The sequence below is a fragment of the Canis lupus genome, unplaced genomic scaffold, assembly GCF_011100685.1.
Source record: "Canis lupus familiaris isolate Mischka breed German Shepherd unplaced genomic scaffold, alternate assembly UU_Cfam_GSD_1.0 chrUn_S721H884, whole genome shotgun sequence".
Taxonomy (NCBI): Eukaryota; Metazoa; Chordata; class Mammalia; order Carnivora; family Canidae; genus Canis; species Canis lupus.
Genome location: NW_023331671.1, coordinates 13562 through 35943, shown reverse-complemented (window position 1 = coordinate 35943; position 22382 = coordinate 13562). Strand labels below are relative to the sequence as shown.

General features: G+C 49.0%; 1 long non-coding RNA gene across 1 annotated transcript; it reads left to right on the top strand.

The window, feature by feature from the left end:
- Window positions 1-5677: 5677 nt before the first annotated feature.
- Window positions 5678-22009, top strand: LOC119879385. Its single transcript, XR_005387483.1, has 4 exons — window positions 5678-5764; window positions 8045-8121; window positions 14025-14101; window positions 21960-22009. It is a non-coding gene; the product is annotated as an uncharacterized LOC119879385 (long non-coding RNA).
- The last annotated feature ends 373 nt before the right edge of the window (window positions 22010-22382 follow it).

Genomic DNA, 22382 nt, shown 5'->3' with positions numbered 1-22382 from the left:
GCTTCTACCATCTAGGGTTCTAGGTCATTCTAGGGAGGAGGTGATCACATAGGAGCTTGGAGGTCAGGGTTATGGAATTCATATGATAAAGGAAAACAAAACACAAAAAAAATCAATACTTATAATGTGCCTACCAAGTAAGAAAAAGACAACTAACCAAATAGAAAAGTAAGCAAAGGTATTAGCAATTCACACAGTAAAATAAGATAATATAGTTCAGTTTTCATAAAGCAAGACATTAAACAACAGTCCTCCATGGATGATTTCTGAAATGGAGAGAAATGTGAAAGGTTGCATAAATGGCTGGCTTCTTACATTGGTTACTGGAAGGGAGGAGTGTGGAGCGTGGGACGGAGGACTAGGGAACAGGAAAATAAAAGAAAAAGGAGTACACAAGAAAAGTTTAAAGAACACATTCAGCATATACATGGTCCCATTCATGTAAAATAATTGACATATAAAAAAATAATTGACATATATGTCTATGTATAGGTCTGTGTATATACTACTTCCACCGCTCCCACCCAAGTCCAAACATCAGCTCTTCCCCTGGATTCCCTTTAGAATCTTCTTTCTCATTTCCCTCTTCCATGCTTGCCTTCATGCGGCACTCTGCACACAGCCCGAGTGATTATTTGAAAAGCTAAATCAGATCCTTCTCTGATGAGTACTGTCAGGATAGTACTCTCTGAGTACATGATAGTACATGATAGTACTTTCCATCTCACTCAGAGTAGAATCTGGCCCCTGTAGCTTCTCTAATCTCAGGTCATTCTCTCCCTTCCCTCAGGACACTCCAGCTACACTTGTCTTCACTATTCCTTGGATGTGCCGAATGCCATGTCACCTCACAACTTTCGTACTTTTGCAATCCCCTTTGCCATCTCCATCTTCCTGCCCTCTCCTCCATACTTCTGCTTAAATGTCACTCTTTAAAAAGGATTTTCCTGACAACCCTACCCAAAATAACATCTCTGATACGAATACCCTTCTTTACTTTTCTTTAGAGCATCTATTACCACCGTGGCATTGACTAGAATATAAACAATCATGAGGACATAGGCTTTGTGTCCCATGGCACACAGTAGGCACTCAAAAATCATTTACTGAATTAATGAATAATGGGGATATTTGGGCAAGGATAGTCACCAAAATATTAACAATTATAGGTTTCAGGTGCTTTTTGTTTCTTCTTTATAATTCTTCCCTATTGCTTGAGTAGCAAAATTCTTAAACATTTCTTTTCCAAAAAAAAAAAACCACATTATTTTCCCTCAGTGACAAATCAGAGGATTTGGCTTGTTTATAGGAGTCTCTGATGGTTTAGATGAAGAACTCTTAAGAAAAATGAGCTTATTACATTTCCTCTTAGAAATGCAAGATTATTAATAATCTCTGCAGCTCTCATTTTCCCCACAGAACCTCAAGATGTTAGGTAGCTATTGCTTTATTTACTAGACATGGGTAGGAAGTCATATATTCAGGGTCCTAGTTCCTATGCTAGTATATGAGCCTTGTATCTTCCTGCTTATTGTAGTGGAGATAAACGTATCTTGTCTGTGTCAAAAACCAAATCACTAGTGTTTGCTGTAGTACTTAAGAAAAAGGAGATTGATGTTTCTTACATGTGTTTCTTTACTTTGGTTATTAATTGGTTAATATAATTGGCTGCTCCCAATTAGGAGCATAAATATTTACAATTGGTTAGATCTTCTTGTTGTATAGACCTTTTAAGTATGATATAGCGCCCCTTTATATCTCTTCGTACAGTCTTTGGTTTAAAACCTAATTTATTGGGAGCCCCGGCGGTGCAGTGGTTTAGCGCTGCCTGCAGCCTGGGGTGTGATCCTGGAGACCTGGGATCGAGTCCCATGTCAGGCTTCCTGCGTGGAGCCTGCTTCTCCCTCTGCCTGTGTCTCTGCCTCTCTCTCTCTCTCTCTCTGAGTAAATAAATAAATAAATAAATAAATAAATAAATAAATAAATCTTAAAAATAAATAAATAAAATCTAATTTATCTGATACGACGATTGATATCCCAGCTTTCTTTTGATATCCATTTGCATGATACATGGTTCTTCACCCCCTCATTTTCAGTCTACAGATACATTTAGGTCTAAAATGAGTCTCTCTTAAAGAGCTTATGGATGGTCTTGCTTTTTTTTTTTTAAATCTAATCTGGATGCCCTGTATCTTTTAACTGGAGCATGTAGCCCATTCATGTTTAGAGTAACTATTGAAAGATATGAATTTAGTGCCATTGTATTACCTGTACAATCCCTGTTTCTGCAGATTATCTCCGTTTTCTTTCTGGTCTGTGTTACTCTTGGTCTCTCTTTGCTTACAGAATCCCCCTTAATATTACTTTCAGGGCTGGCTTTGTGGTCACATATTCTTTCAGTTTCTGTCTGTCTTGGAAGCTCTTCATCTCTCCTTCCATTCTGAATGACAACCTTGCTGGATTCAGTATTCTTGGCTGCATGTTTTTCTCATTTGGTATACTGAATATATCATGCCAGCCCATTCTGGACTGCCAGGTCTCTGTGGAGAAGTCTGTTGTCAATCTGATATTTCTCCCTCTGTATGTTAGGAATCTCTTTCTGGACCTGCTTTCAGGATTTTCCCTTTATCTCTGAAATTCTCAAGCTTCATTATTCTATGTCAGGGTGTTGATCTATTTTTATTGATTTTAGGAGGGGTCCTCTCTACCTTTTGGATATGAATGCCTGTTTCCTTCCCCAGATTAGGAAAGTTCTCAGTTATGATTGTCTCAAATATATCCCCTGCCTCCCCCTCATTCCCACGCGCTGTGTGTCAGGAATTCCAATAATTCAGATCTTTGTTTTTTTAAATAGCATTATTTATGCCCATGAGGAGCCTCTCCTCATGGGCTATTAGTTGTTTTTCTCTCTTTTCTTCAGCTAACTTTCTTCCATCAACTTGTCTTCTATGTCACTTTTTCTCTCTTCTGCCTTATTTACCCTAGCTGTTAGAGCAACCAGTTTAGACTGCATCTCAGAGTATTTAAAATTTGGCCTTATTAGATCTCATTTCTGCAGTAAGAGAATCTCTAGAGTCTTTTATGCTTTTTTTGAAGTCCAGCTAATCACTTTATAATTGTTATCCTGAATTCCATCTGATATTTTACTTAAATTCATATCCATTAGATCTGTGGCAGAGAATATTCCCTCTTGTTCTTACTTTTGTTGTGAATTCCTCCTTCTAGTCATTTTGTCCAGGGAAAAATGGCTGTATGAGTCAACAGAACTAAAATTTTCAACAATGACCCAAGCAAAATACACACTAGAAGAATCTGAAGAGGTTAGGAACCAGGAAAGAAAAGAAAAAAGACAAAGAAACACACACACACACACACACACACACAAAAAAAAAAAAAAGAAAAGAAAAGAAAAAAGGGGAGGAGAGAATATAACCTCACAGTGGAAAAAACAGGGTGATCCACTTGGTCCTGTGTATTTTGGTCTATATGTTAGAAGATACTAAATTCTAAAGTTATAAAGAAAACAAACAAATATATATATATATATTTTATAAATATATATTTATTATATATATTACATATATTTTATAAAAACGAAATTGAATAGAGTCAAAGGAAGCCAAAAATGAAAAACATATCTGTAACATGTAATTGTAAAATATGAAAGTTTAAAAAAAGATTTAAAAAGAAAAAGTGGATTAAAAAAACTAGTTGAAATGGGAAAAAAGAAAAAAAGTAAAATTTTGAACTGAAAGACCAACAAATCATAAGAGAAAACCTTGAGTTCTTTCTGTATATTATTTTACCCTCCCACTGGAGTTTTCCAGTCCTGGTTGGTCAGTAAACTTGCTGTTCCCGTGTTCTTTCAGCCAGTATTCTGGGGTCTGGGAGGTGTGCTGTGCTGGTTCTCAGGTGTCTGTGCCTGGGCAGAGTTGCCCACCCCTTGCCAGGGAGCTGGGCTCAGTATAAGCTGTTTGCTGTGTGTGGCTTTTGTTCCCTGAAGGCTTTCCACACCACTTCAGAGGGTGGAAATAAAAATGACTGGCCCCCATCTCCAACCCCAGAGCTGAAAGATCGTGGTGTGTGCCAAACTCTACAGACTGCTATGGTGCCCACCCACTCACATCCTCCAGGGGGAAGATGGAGGGACACTGATTTGTGTGATTTGCAGGGCTCTGGCAGGGAGAGCTCCCCCCGCTAGTGCATGCAACTGCACGCCCCCTCCTAGAGGAAGGAGAGGGTCATCCTGTTTCTGTCCATTGCAGGAGTGTTCACAGAGTGTTCATCTGGTTGAGTGTGCACCCGCTCTGCCTTTCCTGAAAGAAGACGGAGGGTTGCTGCGTTCCCATCCTTTTCAGGGGCCCAACACCCAGAGCAGTCACCCAAGCCAGCCTTGGTTCCTTGTTTAGGGCAAAACAAGCTGAGGGTCCCCTCCCTGGTTCAGTCATTTAAAGCTGTTTCCCTGCAGCAATGCTTGTAATTCCTGCCAGCTGAGACACTCCTGTTCTTTCTGCACTTCCAGGGATATTGATACCCCACTGTCCCACCTTTAATTCTGCCCCCACTTCACCACTGAGTATCTTTCAGGCAGGGAAGTCTCTCACAGGAGCATATTTCTAAAGGTCACAATTTTGAGCTCCAGGGTCACATCACTTTCCAGTACCAGCTTACATAGGCTCCTCCACACCCCCACACTATTTATCTTCCAGTATGGCCCCTCCGTTTCTCTTCTCCACACTCCTACCTTGCAAAAAATGGTCACTTTTTTATTTGTTTTTTTAAGATTTAGATTTATTTATTTACTTATGAGAGAGAGAGAGAGAGAGAGGCAGAGACATAGTGAGAGGGAGAAGCAAGCTCCATGACAGGAGCCCAATGTGGGACTCGATCCCGGGACTCCAGGATCGCGCCCTGGGCCAAAGGCAGGCGCCAAACCACTGAGCCACCCAGGGATCCCCTCACTTTTCTATTTGTATTGTTCCAGCCATTCTTTCCTTACATCTCAGGTTGAATACATAGTTTTCAGGATGATTTGAGAGTTATCTAGCTAAATAAGGGGACGAGATGAAAGGAAGATCCCTCCCCTTTTGCCATCTTGCCTCTTCCAATTAATTTAATTTAAATATAAAATTAAAAATGGATCTTCCAAACCAGGAAAAAAAATTACATTGGCTATTTGGGATGTTCTGTGGTCCCATATAAATTTTAGCATTATTTGTTTGCCTTCTGTGAAGAGTACTATTTGTATTTTGATTTGGATTGTGTTACATCTGTAGATTGCTTTGGGTAGTAAGGACATTTTGAAAATATTAATTCCTCTGATCCATAAGCAGGGCCTATCATTCCATTTGTTTTGTTTTCAGTTTCATTCATCAGTGTTTTATTGTTTTCAGAGTATAGGTTTTTTACCTCCTTGGTTAAATGCATTCTTAGCCTCGGCCCCGGCGCCCCGACTAGACTAGCGGGGGGAGGCAGAGGCGGTCTCGGGTCCCCTGTAGGCTCCGCGGAGGGCGGGCCTCTGTGTGGCAGGTCTGCGGGGGGCGTGGCGGGGGCGGGGCGGGAGCTTGCCCAGGCGCCTGAGCCCGAGCGTGACCTGAAGGGGGCCGGGGCGTGGCCGCAGGAGGAGCTGTGAGCAGATGCGGCGACCTGGGCACGGCAGGAGGTTGCGCGGCCGCGCCCCCAGTCCAGGCCCGCGGTTCCCCGCGGTTCCCCGCGCTCCAGGCTCGCGGCAGCGGCTCTGCAGGCCTCGGCCCCCGGCGCGCAGGTCAGCGTGGGCCCCGGGAGGCGTGACGGGCCCCGGGGTGGCTGTGCGAGAGGCATCTGGCCCTCGCTGGTGGCGCGGCGGGTGCCTGGGAGGGACCGGAGGGGGACAGTGAGTCTTGGGGGCCGCATGGAGGCGCCCCCGTGGCGAGCCCGGCGGACACCCTTTGGGCCGCCAGGGTGCCGGGCAGAGGGCTGCGCGGGGGAGGAGTGGTGGCACCTGTTCTCGGAGGGGGGCGGCGGCGGGGCCTCCTACGTGTCAGGTCAGGTCTCACAGGAGCGGCTCAGGGAGGGTGTGGGGCCCCTCCACCGGGGCTCGGGGAGGTGCCGCCGAACCCATCCGCGGCTGCTCAGAGGGGTTAGGATGCAGGCACCTTGCGATGTCAGGGCAGGGCCTTGGGGCGGTGGCTTGAGGGCCTGGGCTGCTGGGCCCCCCCAGGCCCCCCAAGGCCCTTGGCTGTTCCTCCTCCCCCCACCCCCTCCCCGCTCTCAGGTCCCTCCCTAAGCTCCCCAGCCTGGCCGGCAGCATGCCCCCCTCCCCCTTGGTCCCTTTCAGGTGAATATGGCTACCTCTGAAATTGTTGAATTTTGAAATCGTTCCCCTTTCTGCACATCCTGTCCAGTATTTGTGGTTTCCTGTCTGGCCAATGTTCCCCATTCTCACCGGTGTAAGGTGGGATTTCGTTGTGCTTTTGACGTGTGTTTCCCTGATGGAAATAACAGTGATGCGGCGCATTTTCTCATGGGCTTGTCGGCCACGTCGACGTCTTGCTCTGTGCCATTTCGGTTCGTGTCTTTTGCCCATTTCCGGATTGGATGGTTGGTTTCTCTGCTGTTGAGTTGAATGGGTTCTTTAGAGATCGTGGATGCTGGCCCTTTATCTGACGGGTCATTTGCACATAGCTTCTCCCATTCTGGAGGTTGTCTCTTGGTTTTGTTGAGTGTCTCTTTGGCTGTGCGGAAGCTTCTCATCCCGATGAAGTCCCAATAGTTCATCTTTGCTTTTGTTTTCTGGCCTTCACGGGTGTATCTTGCAAGAAGTTACTGTGGCCAAGTTCGGGAAGGACGTTGCCTGTGTTCTCCCCTAGGGTTTTGAGGGAATCTCATCTCACATTTACATCTTTCATCCATTTTGAGTTTTATCTCTGTGTATGGTGTGAGAGAATGGTCCAGTTTCATTCTTTTGCATGTGGCTGTCCAACGTTCCCAGCAGCCTTTAGTGAGGAGGCTGTCTTTTTTCCAGTGGATGGTCTCTCCTGCTTGGTCGAATATATGGTCCTGACCGTAGAGTTGAGGGTCCACTTCTGGATTTCTCTCTTCTGTCCCATTGATCCGTGTGTCTGTTTTTCTGCTAGTAGCACACTGTCTTGATGAGCACAGCCTTGTAGCACAACCTGAAGTCCGGCGTTGTGATGCCGCCAGCTGTGGTTTTCTTTTCTAATATTGCCCTGGGCATTCGGGGTCTTGTCTGATTCCACACTAATCTTCAGATGATTTGTGGCAACTCTCTGAAGGGAGCCTTTGGTATTTTTGATGATAGGGATTGCAATCAATGTGTAAATTGCCCTGGGTCAGTCACGTTGACATTTTCCCAATATATGAATTCTTCCAATCCAGGAGCAGGGGATAGTTTTCCATCTCTTAGTGTCCTCCTCAATTTCTTTCAGATGTGTTCCGTGGTTTTTCGGGTAGAGATCCTTTACCTCTTTGGTTAGGTGTATTCCTGGGTATCTCATGCTTTTGGGTGCAGTTGTCACTGGAACCGACTCCTTAATTTCTCTTTCTTCAGAGTCATCGTTGGCGTATAGAGAGGTGACTGATTTCTTGGCATAGATTTAGGATCCTGCCACGCTGCCGAATTTGCTGTATGAGTTCTACGATCTTGGGGTGGAGTCTTTTGGGTTTTCCGGGTACAGTACCATGCATGCCATCGGTGAAGAGGGCAAGTTTGACTACTTCTTTGCCAATGTGAATGCCTTTTATTTTTTCTGTCGCTTGATTGCTGAGGCCGAGATGTCTAGTAGTATGTTGAGAAGACGTGGTGAGGGTGGACATCCCTGTCTCTCGTTCCTGATGTTCGAAGAAAGGCTCCCAGTGTTTCCACATTGTGGATGATAATGAAAAAGCCACGGGCTTTTCGTAGATGGATTTGAAGATGCTGAGGGACGTTCCCTCTATCCCTGTACTCTGAAGGGTTTGGATCTGCCATGGATGCCGTATTTTGTCAAATGCTTCCTCTGCGTCTCTTGAGAGGATCATCTGGTTCTTGTTTTCTCTCTTGCAGATCTGATGAAGCCCATCGAGTGTTCTCCGAGTGCTGAAGCAGCCTTGCACCCTGGCGATTAACCCCACTGGGTCGTGGTGAGTAACTTCTTAATCATGTCCCGTCGGATCCTGTTGGCTCATATCTTGTGGAGAAGGTGTGCGTCCGCCTTAATCAGGGACATCGGTCCAGCATTGTCCCCTTTTGGGGTCTTGGGTTTTGGAGTTAAGGTGATGCTGGCCTCCAAGAACGAGCTTGGAAGTATTCCATCTCTTTCTATCTTTCGGAGCAGCTTTAGTAGCATAGGTAGTCTTTCTTCTTGAAGCGCTGGATAGAATTCCCCTGGGAAGCCATCTGGCCCTGGACTTTTGTGTCTTGGGAGGTTTGTGTGTTTGTTTATAGGTTTCTTTCTTATTGGAGGTCATTTTGCCAACATCGAGTGTAACTCCCCCAGTGTTCATCGCATCAAGTGCCCCCCTCTGTGCCCGTCACCCAGTCAACCCCGCCCCCCGCGTTCCTCCCTTTCTTCCACCCCTTGTTCATTTCCCAGGGTTAGGAGTCTCTCCTGTTCTGTCTCCTTTTCTGCCATCTCCCACTCATTTTTTTCTTCTTTCTCCTCTGTTCCCTTTCACTATTTTTTTCATACTCCCCAAAAGAACGAGACCATAGAATGTTTGTCCTTCGCCGACTGCCTTCTTTTTCTTTGACTCAGCCATAATACCCTCTGGTTCCATCCACATCGAAGCAAATGGTGGGTGTTTGTCGTTTCTGATGGCTGAGTAATCTTCCATCGTGTACAGAGACCACTCGCCCTCCTTATCCATTCATCTTTCGATGGGCACCGAGGCTCCTTCCGCAGTGTGGCTATCGTGGGCATTGCAACTCGAAACCTCAGGGTGCACGTGTCCCGGTGTTTCCCCGCATCTGTATCTTTGGGGTACATCTCCACCAGTGCACCCCCATGCTGGATCGCAGGGCAGATCCGTTGTTACCTCTCTGAGGCACCTGCACACGGTTTTCCAGGCGTGGCTGCATCAGGTCACATTCCCACCAGCAGTGCAAGAGGGTTCCCTTTTCGCCACATCCTCGCCGACCTTCGCTGTTTCCTATCTTGTTAACGTTCACCGCAGTCGCTGGTGTGTCAGGTGGGATCTCGTGGTGCTTTTGACCCATATCTCCCTGACGGCCAGTGATGCGGAGCATTGTCTCACGTGCTTGTCGGCCATGCCTAGTCTTCCTCTGTGACATTTCCATTCATGTCTCTTGCCCGTCTTCCGGATTGGATCGTTGGTCTCTTTGCTGTGGAGTTGCCGAAGTTCTTCAGAGATCTTGGATACTGGCCCTTTACCTGACAGGGTCATTTGCACATGTCTTCTCCCACTCTGTGGGTTGGCTTTGAGTTTTGTCGGGTGTTTCTTTTGCTGTGTGGAACCTGCTCATCTTGGTGAAGTCCCAGCAATCCTTTTCTTCGCTCTTGTTTCTCTGGCCTTCGTGGCTGATGTCATTTCTACGAAGTTGCTGTGGCCCAGTTCAAGAAGGGTGTTGTTGCCTTTGTCCTGCCCTAGGATTTTGATGGACTCTTGTCTTGCAAAATTGAGATCCTTCATCCATTTTGAGTTTATCCTTGTGTATGGTGTGAGAGGAATGGTCCAGTTTCATTCTTCTGCGTGTGGCTGTCCAGTGTTCCCAGCAGCATTTATTGAAGAGACTGTCTTTTCTTTTTCCCCGTGCATGGTCTTTCCTGCCTGGCTGAATATTAGTTGCCCATAGAGTTGAGGGTCCACCTCTGGATGCTCTCTTCTGTTCCATTGATCGGCGTGTCTGTTTTTGTGCCAGTATCCCACTGTCTTGCCCGTCACAGCTTCGTGGCACAACGTGAAATCCGGCATTGTGCTGCCCCCGCAGTGGTTTTCTTGGCGACTCTTCCCGTGGCCGTTCGGGGTCTTTTCGCATTCCACACCAGCCTTCAGAGGACTTGCTCCAGCTCTCTGAAGAGAGTCCGTGCTATTTCTGACAGGGATTGCATTAGTTGTGTATATTGCCCTGGGTCACGTTGACATTTTCCCCAATATCAATTCTTCCAACCCAGGAGCGTGGAACCCTTTTCCATCTCTTTGTGTCTTCCTCAGTTTCTTTCCGACGTGTTCCACAGTGTTTCAGGAAGCCACCCGGCCCTAGACTTTTGTGTCCTGGGAGGTCTTTGATGATGACTGCTTTAATTTCCTCCCTGGATATTGACCTGTTGGGGTTTTCTGTGTCTTCCTGTTCCGTTTTTGGTAGTTTGTGGTTTTCCGGAAATGCGTTCGTTTCTTCTCGATTGCCCAATTTATTGGCGTATAGCTGCTCAGGATGAGTTTTTCAGATCGCTTGTATTTCCTACGTGGTGGTGGTGATCTCTCCTTTCTCATTCGTGTTTTTGTTAATTGGAGTCTTTTCTCTCTTCTTTTAATAAGGCTGGCTTCATGGTTTTTCTCTCTCTTCTTGGTTCTTTCAGAGGTCCACCACCTGGTTTTGTGGATGTGTTTCCTCAGTTCTTCTGCTCTCTATTTCATTGAGTTCTGCTCGAATTTTTATTAACCGTCGTCTTCTGCTGGGTGAAGGTTTCATTTGCTGGTCCTTCTCCAGCTCCTTTAGGTGCCAGGTTAGTTTTCGTGTTTGAGTTCTTTGCAGTGTTTTGATCGATGCTTGTATTGCGATGTCTTTCCCCTATTTGGGACCGCTTTTGCTGTATCCCAGAGATTCTGAACGGTTGGTCGTATCTTCGTTCTCATTGGTTTCCGTGAATTTTCTTAATTCTTCTCTAATGTCCTGGTTGACCCTTTCACCTTTTAGCAGGATGGTCCTTAACCTGCACGTGTTTGAAATCCTTGCAAACTTCTTGTGGTTGAGCTCTAGGTTCAGAGCATTATGGGCTGAAAATATGCAGGGGACGATCCCAAAGTTTTGGTATCGATTATGACCTGATTTGTGACCCAGTATGTGGTCTCTTCTGGACAAAGTTCCACGTGCAATTGAGAAGAATGTGAATTCAGTTGCATTTGCATGTAAAGTTCTGTAAATACCTGTGAGATCCACCTGGTCCACTGTATCCTTTAGTGCTCTTGTTTCTTTGGAGATGCTGTGCCTGGAAGACCTGTCAATTGCAGAAAGCGCCGTATTGGAGTCTCCAAGTAAAAGGGTATTATTATCTAAGTATGTCTTAACTTTGCTTAGCGATTGATTGATATCCGTGGCAACTCCCACATTCAGGGCATAGATACCCACGATCGTTAGTTAGGTCGTCTTGTTGGATAGATCCCTTACGTACGATCTAGTCTAGTGATTGTGTGAGGTTTCCCACATAGAGTGTCATGTCCTCTGTGAAGAGTGAGAGTTTGACTTCTTTGCCGATCCGGATGCCTTTTTTTTCTGTTTCGGAATGTCGCTGGGAAAGCGAGGACCACTACTATTCTGCCGAACGAGAGTGTTGAGGGTGGACACCCTGTCGTGTTCCTGACCTTAAGGGAAAAGCTCCAGGTTTTTCCCAATGAAGAGCACGTTACGTCTCTGGGTGTTTGTACCTGGGTGTTATGATAATTGAGGTTTTTTTCCCTGTATGCGTACCCAGCAGAAAGTTTCCATCATGAAAGGATGGTCTATTTGGTAAAATGCTTTTTCTGCATCTATTGAGAGAATCCTACGGTTCTCATCCTTTGTTTCATTAACGTGGAGAGGGAAGGAGAGACAGAACTGGAGGGATGGACAGACACAGGGAGGGGGACAAAGACAGGGAGGGAGAGATAGGGATGGGGAGGGAGAGACAGAGAGATGGTGAGGGAGAGACCGAGACAAGGAGGAAGAATGAGGAAGGGAGGGAGAGAGCCAGACATGGAAGGAGAGTCAGAGAGACAGGGAGGGAGAGACAGATTCAGAGAGACACCGAGAGCCCGGGAGGGATACACTGAGAGACAGGGAGGAAGAGTCAGAGAGAAAGGGAGGGAGACTGAGACACAGAGAGGGGAACACAGAGACAGGATGGAGAGAACGAGACGGAGTGAGAGACTGGGAGACACGAAGGGAGACACACAGAGACTGGCAGAGAGACAGAGACGCAAAGAGAGACAGAGACACAGGAAGGGAGAGTCGGCGAGACAGGGAGCGAGAGTCAGAGAGAGGGCGGGAGAGGAGACGGGGTGGGGGGCAGGGCGGGGACAGACTGAGATGGGGCAGCGGGGAGAGACAGACACAGACACAGGGAAGGAGAGTCAGAGAGACAGGGATGGAGAGACAGAGACAGCGAGGGAGATACAGAAAGACAGGCAGGGAGAGGCAGGGAAACAGGTAGGGAGACACCGAGAGCCTGGGAGGGAGAGACCGAGACACAGAGAGAAAGAGGGTGAGATCTAGACACCGTGGGAGAGACAGAGAGGGAGGGAGACCGAGAGACAGGGAGGGACAGACCCAGAGACAGGGAGGGAGAGACCGAGAGACCGGGAGGGACAGACCGAGAGACAGGCAGGGGGAGACAGAGAGACAGGGAGTGAGAGCCAGAGCCATGGAGGGAGACCGAGATACAGTGAGGTTGTCAGTGAGAGCCAGAGCCATGGAGGGAGACCGAGATACAGTGAGATACATGGAGGGAGACCGAGATTCTGGAGGTTGTCTGTTGGTTTTGTTGAGTGTCTCTTTGGCTGTGCGGAAGCTTCTCATCCCGATGAAGTCCCAATAGTTCATCTTTGCTTTTGTTTTCTGGCCTTCACGGGTGTATCTTGCAAGAAGTTACTGTGGCCAAGTTCGGGAAGGACGTTGCCTGTGTTCTCCCCTAGGGTTTTGAGGGAATCTCATCTCACATTTACATCTTTCATCCATTTTGAGTTTTATCTCTGTGTATGGTGTGAGAGAATGGTCCAGTTTCATTCTTTTGCATGTGGCTGTCCAACGTTCCCAGCAGCCTTTAGTGAGGAGGCTGTCTTTTTTCCAGTGGATGGTCTCTCCTGCTTGGTCGAATATATGGTCCTGACCGTAGAGTTGAGGGTCCACTTCTGGATTTCTCTCTTCTGTCCCATTGATCCGTGTGTCTGTTTTTCTGCTAGTAGCACACTGTCTTGATGAGCACAGCCTTGTAGCACAACCTGAAGTCCGGCGTTGTGATGCCGCCAGCTGTGGTTTTCTTTTCTAATATTGCCCTGGGCATTCGGGGTCTTGTCTGATTCCACACTAATCTTCAGATGATTTGTGGCGACTCTCTGAAGGGAGCCTTTGGTATTTTTGATGATAGGGATTGCAATCAATGTGTAAATTGCCCTGGGTCAGTCACGTTGACATTTTCCCAATATATGAATTCTTCCAATCCAGGAGCAGGGGATAGTTTTCCATCTCTTAGTGTCCTCCTCAATTTCTTTCAGATGTGTTCCGTGGTTTTTCGGGTAGAGATCCTATACCTCTTTGGTTAGGTGTATTCCTGGGTATCTCATGCTTTTGGGTGCAGTTGTCACTGGAACCGACTCCTTAATTTCTCTTTCTTCAGAGTCATCGTTGGCGTATAGAGAGGTGACTGATTTCTTGGCATAGATTTAGGATCCTGCCACGCTGCCGAATTTGCTGTATGAGTTCTACGATCTTGGGGTGGAGTCTTTTGGGTTTTCCGGGTACAGTACCATGCATGCCATCGGTGAAGAGGGCAAGTTTGACTACTTCTTTGCCAATGTGAATGCCTTTTATTTTTTCTGTCGCTTGATTGCTGAGGCCGAGATGTCTAGTAGTATGTTGAGAAGACGTGGTGAGGGTGGACATCCCTGTCTCTCGTTCCTGATGTTCGAAGAAAGGCTCCCAGTGTTTCCACATTGTGGATGATAATGAAAAAGCCACGGGCTTTTCGTAGATGGATTTGAAGATGCTGAGGGACGTTCCCTCTATCCCTGTACTCTGAAGGGTTTGGATCTGCCATGGATGCCGTATTTTGTCAAATGCTTCCTCTGCGTCTCTTGAGAGGATCATCTGGTTCTTGTTTTCTCTCTTGCAGATCTGATGAAGCCCATCGAGTGTTCTCCGAGTGCTGAAGCAGCCTTGCACCCTGGCGATTAACCCCACTGGGTCGTGGTGAGTAACTTCTTAATCATGTCCCGTCGGATCCTGTTGGCTCATATCTTGTGGAGAAGGTGTGCGTCCGCCTTAATCAGGGACATCGGTCCAGCATTGTCCCCTTTTGGGGTCTTGGGTTTTGGAGTTAAGGTGATGCTGGCCTCCAAGAACGAGCTTGGAAGTATTCCATCTCTTTCTATCTTTCGGAGCAGCTTTAGTAGCATAGGTAGTCTTTCTTCTTGAAGCGCTGGATAGAATTCCCCTGGGAAGCCATCTGGCCCTGGACTTTTGTGTCTTGGGAGGTTTGTGTGTTTGTTTATAGGTTTCTTTCTTATTGGAGGTCATTTTGCCAACATCGAGTGTAACTCCCCCAGTGTTCATCGCATCAAGTGCCCCCCTCTGTGCCCGTCACCCAGTCAACCCCGCCCCCCGCGTTCCTCCCTTTCTTCCACCCCTTGTTCATTTCCCAGGGTTAGGAGTCTCTCCTGTTCTGTCTCCTTTTCTGCCATCTCCCACTCATTTTTTTCTTCTTTCTCCTCTGTTCCCTTTCACTATTTTTTTCATACTCCCCAAAAGAACGAGACCATAGAATGTTTGTCCTTCGCCGACTGCCTTCTTTTTCTTTGACTCAGCCATAATACCCTCTGGTTCCATCCACATCGAAGCAAATGGTGGGTGTTTGTCGTTTCTGATGGCTGAGTAATCTTCCATCGTGTACAGAGACCACTCGCCCTCCTTATCCATTCATCTTTCGATGGGCACCGAGGCTCCTTCCGCAGTGTGGCTATCGTGGGCATTGCAACTCGAAACCTCAGGGTGCACGTGTCCCGGTGTTTCCCCGCATCTGTATCTTTGGGGTACATCTCCACCAGTGCACCCCCATGCTGGATCGCAGGGCAGATCCGTTGTTACCTCTCTGAGGCACCTGCACACGGTTTTCCAGGCGTGGCTGCATCAGGTCACATTCCCACCAGCAGTGCAAGAGGGTTCCCTTTTCGCCACATCCTCGCCGACCTTCGCTGTTTCCTATCTTGTTAACGTTCACCGCAGTCGCTGGTGTGTCAGGTGGGATCTCGTGGTGCTTTTGACCCATATCTCCCTGACGGCCAGTGATGCGGAGCATTGTCTCACGTGCTTGTCGGCCATGCCTAGTCTTCCTCTGTGACATTTCCATTCATGTCTCTTGCCCGTCTTCCGGATTGGATCGTTGGTCTCTTTGCTGTGGAGTTGCCGAAGTTCTTCAGAGATCTTGGATACTGGCCCTTTACCTGACAGGGTCATTTGCACATGTCTTCTCCCACTCTGTGGGTTGGCTTTGAGTTTTGTCGGGTGTTTCTTTTGCTGTGTGGAACCTGCTCATCTTGGTGAAGTCCCAGCAATCCTTTTCTTCGCTCTTGTTTCTCTGGCCTTCGTGGCTGATGTCATTTCTACGAAGTTGCTGTGGCCCAGTTCAAGAAGGGTGTTGTTGCCTTTGTCCTGCCCTAGGATTTTGATGGACTCTTGTCTTGCAAAATTGAGATCCTTCATCCATTTTGAGTTTATCCTTGTGTATGGTGTGAGAGGAATGGTCCAGTTTCATTCTTCTGCGTGTGGCTGTCCAGTGTTCCCAGCAGCATTTATTGAAGAGACTGTCTTTTCTTTTTCCCCGTGCATGGTCTTTCCTGCCTGGCTGAATATTAGTTGCCCATAGAGTTGAGGGTCCACCTCTGGATGCTCTCTTCTGTTCCATTGATCGGCGTGTCTGTTTTTGTGCCAGTATCCCACTGTCTTGCCCGTCACAGCTTCGTGGCACAACGTGAAATCCGGCATTGTGCTGCCCCCGCAGTGGTTTTCTTGGCGACTCTTCCCGTGGCCGTTCGGGGTCTTTTCGCATTCCACACCAGCCTTCAGAGGACTTGCTCCAGCTCTCTGAAGAGAGTCCGTGCTATTTCTGACAGGGATTGCATTAGTTGTGTATATTGCCCTGGGTCACGTTGACATTTTCCCCAATATCAATTCTTCCAACCCAGGAGCGTGGAACCCTTTTCCATCTCTTTGTGTCTTCCTCAGTTTCTTTCCGACGTGTTCCACAGTGTTTCAGGAAGCCACCCGGCCCTAGACTTTTGTGTCCTGGGAGGTCTTTGATGATGACTGCTTTAATTTCCTCCCTGGATATTGACCTGTTGGGGTTTTCTGTGTCTTCCTGTTCCGTTTTTGGTAGTTTGTGGTTTTCCGGAAATGCGTTCGTTTCTTCTCGATTGCCCAATTTATTGGCGTATAGCTGCTCAGGATGAGTTTTTCAGATCGCTTGTATTTCCTACGTGGTGGTGGTGATCTCTCCTTTCTCATTCGTGTTTTTGTTAATTGGAGTCTTTTCTCTCTTCTTTTAATAAGGCTGGCTTCATGGTTTTTCTCTCTCTTCTTGGTTCTTTCAGAGGTCCACCACCTGGTTTTGTGGATGTGTTTCCTCAGTTCTTCTGCTCTCTATTTCATTGAGTTCTGCTCGAATTTTTATTAACCGTCGTCTTCTGCTGGGTGAAGGTTTCATTTGCTGGTCCTTCTCCAGCTCCTTTAGGTGCCAGGTTAGTTTTCGTGTTTGAGTTCTTTGCAGTGTTTTGATCGATGCTTGTATTGCGATGTCTTTCCCCTATTTGGGACCGCTTTTGCTGTATCCCAGAGATTCTGAACGGTTGGTCGTATCTTCGTTCTCATTGGTTTCCGTGAATTTTCTTAATTCTTCTCTAATGTCCTGGTTGACCCTTTCACCTTTTAGCAGGATGGTCCTTAACCTGCACGTGTTTGAAATCCTTGCAAACTTCTTGTGGTTGAGCTCTAGTTTCAGAGCATTATGGGCTGAAAATATGCAGGGGACGATCCCAAAGTTTTGGTATCGATTATGACCTGATTTGTGACCCAGTATGTGGTCTCTTCTGGACAAAGTTCCACGTGCAATTGAGAAGAATGTGAATTCAGTTGCATTTGGATGTAAAGTTCTGTAAATATCTGTGAGATCCACCTGGTCCACTGTATCCTTTAGTGCTCTTGTTTCTTTGGAGATGCTGTGCCTGGAAGACCTGTCAATTGCAGAAAGCGCCGTATTCGAGTCTCCAAGTAAAAGGGTATTATTATCTAAGTATGTCTTAACTTTGCTTAGCGATTGATTGATATCCGTGGCAACTCCCACATTCAGGGCATAGATACCCACGATCGTTAGTTAGGTCGTCTTGTTGGATAGATCCCTTACGTACGATCTAGTCTAGTGATTGTGTGAGGTTTCCCACATAGAGTGTCATGTCCTCTGTGAAGAGTGAGAGTTTGACTTCTTTGCCGATCCGGATGCCTTTTTTTTCTGTTTCGGAATGTCGCTGGGAAAGCGAGGACCACTACTATTCTGCCGAACGAGAGTGCTGAGGGTGGACACCCTGTCGTGTTCCTGACCTTAAGGGAAAAGCTCCAGGTTTTTCCCAATGAAGAGCACGTTACGTCTCTGGGTGTTTGTACCTGGGTTTTATGATAATTGAGGTTTTTTTCCCAGTATGCGTACCCAGCAGAAAGTTTCCATCATGAAAGGATGGTCTATTTGGTCAAATGCTTTTTCTGCATCTATTGAGAGAATCCTACGGTTCTCATCCTTTGTTTCATTAACGTGGAGAGGGAAGGAGAGACAGAACTGGAGGGATGGACAGACACAGGGAGGGGGACAAAGACAGGGAGGGAGAGATAGGGATGGGGAGGGAGAGACAGAGAGATGGTGAGGGAGAGACCGAGACAAGGAGGAAGAATGAGGAAGGGAGGGAGAGAGCCAGACATGGAAGGAGAGTCAGAGAGACAGGGAGGGAGAGACAGAGACCGAGAGACACCGAGAGCCCGGGAGGGATACACTGAGAGACAGGGAGGAAGAGTCAGAGAGAAAGGGAGGGAGACTGAGACACAGAGAGGGGAACACAGAGACAGGATGGAGAGAACGAGACGGAGTGAGAGACTGGGAGACACGAAGGGAGACACACAGAGACGCAAAGATAGACAGAGACACAGGAAGGGAGAGTCGGCGAGACAGGGAGCGAGAGTCAGAGAGAGGGCGGGAGAGGAGACGGGGTGGGGGGCAGGGCGGGGACAGACTGAGATGGGGCAGCGGGGAGAGACAGACACAGACACAGGGAAGGAGAGTCAGAGAGACAGGGATGGAGAGACAGAGACAGCGAGGGAGATACAGAAAGACAGGCAGGGAGAGGCAGGGAAACAGGTAGGGAGACACCGAGAGCCTGGGAGGGAGAGACCGAGACACAGAGAGAAGGAGGGTGAGATCTAGACACCGTGGGAGAGACAGAGAGGGAGGGAGACCGAGAGACAGGGAGGGACAGACCCAGAGACAGGGAGGGAGAGACCGAGAGACAGGCGGGGGGAGACAGAGAGACAGGGAGTGAGAGCCAGAGCCATGGAGGGAGACCGAGATACAGTGAGGGAGAGGCCGAGAGACAGGATGAGAGAGAGACAGGGATGGAGACACACAGACAGGGAGGGACAGATGGAGACGGGTGGCGAGAGACAGGGATGGAGAGACCGAGGCAGGGAAGGAGAGACAGAAGTGGAGGGATGGACAGAGACAGGGAGGGAGAGATAGATAGAGGTGGGCAGGGAGACGGAGAGAAAGCGAGGGGGAGACCGAGAGACAGGGAGGGAGAGAGAGATGGAGACAGGGAGGAGTGACTGAGACGACGGGGGTGAGAGATCGAGATGGGGGAGAGACACAGGACAGGGAAGGAAGGATCCAGAGACAGGGAGGGACAGACAGACCAAGAGACAGAGAGGGAGAGATGAGACAGAGGGGAGAGACCAAGGTGCAGGGAGGGAGACCGAGAGACAGGAGGGGAGAGTCAGAGACAGGGAGGGAGGAGACAGCGAGACAGAGACAGGATGGAGAGAATGAGACAGGGAGGGAGACAAGTGAGAGTCCGAGAGACAAGAAGGTAGGCACAGAGACAGGGAGAGAGAGACAGCGAGGGACAGGCCATGATAGGCAGTAAGAGAAGAAAGACTGGGAGGGACACAGAGACTGGGAGGGCGAGGGAGAGAGAGAGAGATGGGGGTGGGGGCAGAGGCAGAGAGACTGGGAGGGAGACAGGGCCAGACCGGGAGGGAGAGCGAGGGAGACAGTGAGGGAGAGACAGAGACCGGGACGGAGGGACAGGGATGGAGACACAGAGCCAGAGAGAGGCTCCGTGCCTCCGTGAGCAGGTGTCCCTCGGGACTGAGCCGGGGCGCAAGGCCTCGGCCCCGGCGCCCCGACTAGACTAGCGGGGGGAGGCAGAGGCGGTCTCGGGTCCCCTGTAGGCTCCGCGGAGGGCGGGCCTCTGTGTGGCAGGTCTGCGGGGGGCGTGGCGGGGGCGGGGCGGGAGCTTGCCCAGGCGCCTGACCCGGAGCGTGACCTGAAGGGGGCCGGGGCGTGGCCGCAGGAGGAGCTGTGCGCAGATGCGGCGACCTGGGCACGGCAGGAGGTTGCGCGGCCGCGCCCCCAGTCCAGGCCCGCGGTTCCCCGCGGTTCCCCGCGGTTCCCCGCGGTTCCCCGCGCTCCAGGCTCGCGGCAGCGGCTCTGCAGGCCTCGGCCCCCGGCGCGCAGGTCAGCGTGTGCCCCGGGAGGCGTGACGGGCCCCGGGGTGGCTGTGCGAGAGGCATCTGGCCCTCGCTGGTGGCGCGGCGGGTGCCTGGGAGGGACCGGAGGGGGACAGTGAGTCTTGGGGGCCGCATGGAGGCGCCCCCGTGGCGAGCCCGGCGGACACCCTTTGGGCCGCCAGGGTGCCGGGCAGAGGGCTGCGCGGGGGAGGAGTGGTGGCACCTGTTCTCGGAGGGGGGCGGCGGCGGGGCCTCCTACGTGTCAGGTCAGGTCTCACAGGAGCGGCTCAGGGAGGGTGTGGGGCCCCTCCACCGGGGCTCGGGGAGGTGCCGCCGAACCCATCCGCGGCTGCTCAGAGGGGTTAGGATGCAGGCACCTTGCGATGTCAGGGCAGGGCCTTGGGGCGGTGGCTTGAGGGCCTGGGCTGCTGGGCCCCCCCAGGCCCCCCAAGGCCCTTGGCTGTTCCTCCTCCCCCCACCCCCTCCCCGCTCTCAGGTCCCTCCCTAAGCTCCCCAGCCTGGCCGGCAGCATGCCCCCCTCCCCCTTGGTCCCTTTCAGGTGAATATGGCTACCTCTGAAATTGTTGAATTTTGAAATCGTTCCCCTTTCTGCACATCCTGTCCAGTATTTGTGGTTTCCTGTCTGGCCAATGTTCCCCATTCTCACCGGTGTAAGGTGGGATTTCGTTGTGCTTTTGACGTGTGTTTCCCTGATGGAAATAACAGTGATGCGGCGCATTTTCTCATGGGCTTGTCGGCCACGTCGACGTCTTGCTCTGTGCCATTTCGGTTCGTGTCTTTTGCCCATTTCCGGATTGGATGGTTGGTTTCTCTGCTGTTGAGTTGAATGGGTTCTTTAGAGATCGTGGATGCTGGCCCTTTATCTGACGGGTCATTTGCACGTAGCTTCTCCCATTCTGGAGGTTGTCTGTTGGTTTTGTTGAGTGTCTCTTTGGCTGTGCGGAAGCTTCTCATCCCGATGAAGTCCCAATAGTTCATCTTTGCTTTTGTTTTCTGGCCTTCACGGGTGTATCTTGCAAGAAGTTACGGTGGCCAAGTTCGGGAAGGACGTTGCCTGTGTTCTCCCCTAGGGTTTTGAGGGAATCTCATCTCACATTTACATCTTTCATCCATTTTGAGTTTTATCTCTGTGTATGGTGTGAGAGAATGGTCCAGTTTCATTCTTTTGCATGTGGCTGTCCAACGTTCCCAGCAGCCTTTAGTGAGGAGGCTGTCTTTTTTCCAGTGGATGGTCTCTCCTGCTTGGTCGAATATATGGTCCTGACCGTAGAGTTGAGGGTCCACTTCTGGATTTCTCTCTTCTGTCCCATTGATCCGTGTGTCTGTTTTTCTGCTAGTAGCACACTGTCTTGATGAGCACAGCCTTGTAGCACAACCTGAAGTCCGGCGTTGTGATGCCGCCAGCTGTGGTTTTCTTTTCTAATATTGCCCTGGGCATTCGGGGTCTTGTCTGATTCCACACTAATCTTCAGATGATTTGTGGCGACTCTCTGAAGGGAGCCTTTGGTATTTTTGATGATAGGGATTGCAATCAATGTGTAAATTGCCCTGGGTCAGTCACGTTGACATTTTCCCAATATATGAATTCTTCCAGTCCAGGAGCATGGGATAGTTTTCCATCTCTTAGTGTCCTCCTCAATTTCTTTCAGATGTGTTCCGTGGTTTTTCGGGTAGAGATCCTTTACCTCTTTGGTTAGGTGTATTCCTGGGTATCTCATGCTTTTGGGTGCAGTTGTCACTGGAACCGACTCCTTAATTTCTCTTTCTTCAGAGTCATCGTTGGCGTATAGAGAGGTGACTGATTTCTTGGCATAGATTTAGGATCCTGCCACGCTGCCGAATTTGCTGTATGAGTTCTACGATCTTGGGGTGGAGTCTTTTGGGTTTTCCGGGTACAGTACCATGCATGCCATCGGTGAAGAGGGCAAGTTTGACTACTTCTTTGCCAATGTGAATGCCTTTTATTTTTTCTGTCGCTTGATTGCTGAGGCCGAGATGTCTAGTAGTATGTTGAGAAGACGTGGTGAGGGTGGACATCCCTGTCTCTCGTTCCTGATGTTCGAAGAAAGGCTCCCAGTGTTTCCACATTGTGGATGATAATGAAAAAGCCACGGGCTTTTCGTAGATGGATTTGAAGATGCTGAGGGACGTTCCCTCTATCCCTGTACTCTGAAGGGTTTGGATCTGCCATGGATGCCGTATTTTGTCAAATGCTTCCTCTGCGTCTCTTGAGAGGATCATCTGGTTCTTGTTTTCTCTCTTGCAGATCTGATGAAGCCCATCGAGTGTTCTCCGAGTGCTGAAGCAGCCTTGCACCCTGGCGATTAACCCCACTGGGTCGTGGTGAGTAACTTCTTAATCATGTCCCGTCGGATCCTGTTGGCTCATATCTTGTGGAGAAGGTGTGCGTCCGCCTTAATCAGGGACATCGGTCCAGCATTGTCCCCTTTTGGGGTCTTGGGTTTTGGAGTTAAGGTGATGCTGGCCTCCAAGAACGAGCTTGGAAGTATTCCATCTCTTTCTATCTTTCGGAGCAGCTTTAGTAGCATAGGTAGTCTTTCTTCTTGAAGCGCTGGATAGAATTCCCCTGGGAAGCCATCTGGCCCTGGACTTTTGTGTCTTGGGAGGTTTGTGTGTTTGTTTATAGGTTTCTTTCTTATTGGAGGTCATTTTGCCAACATCGAGTGTA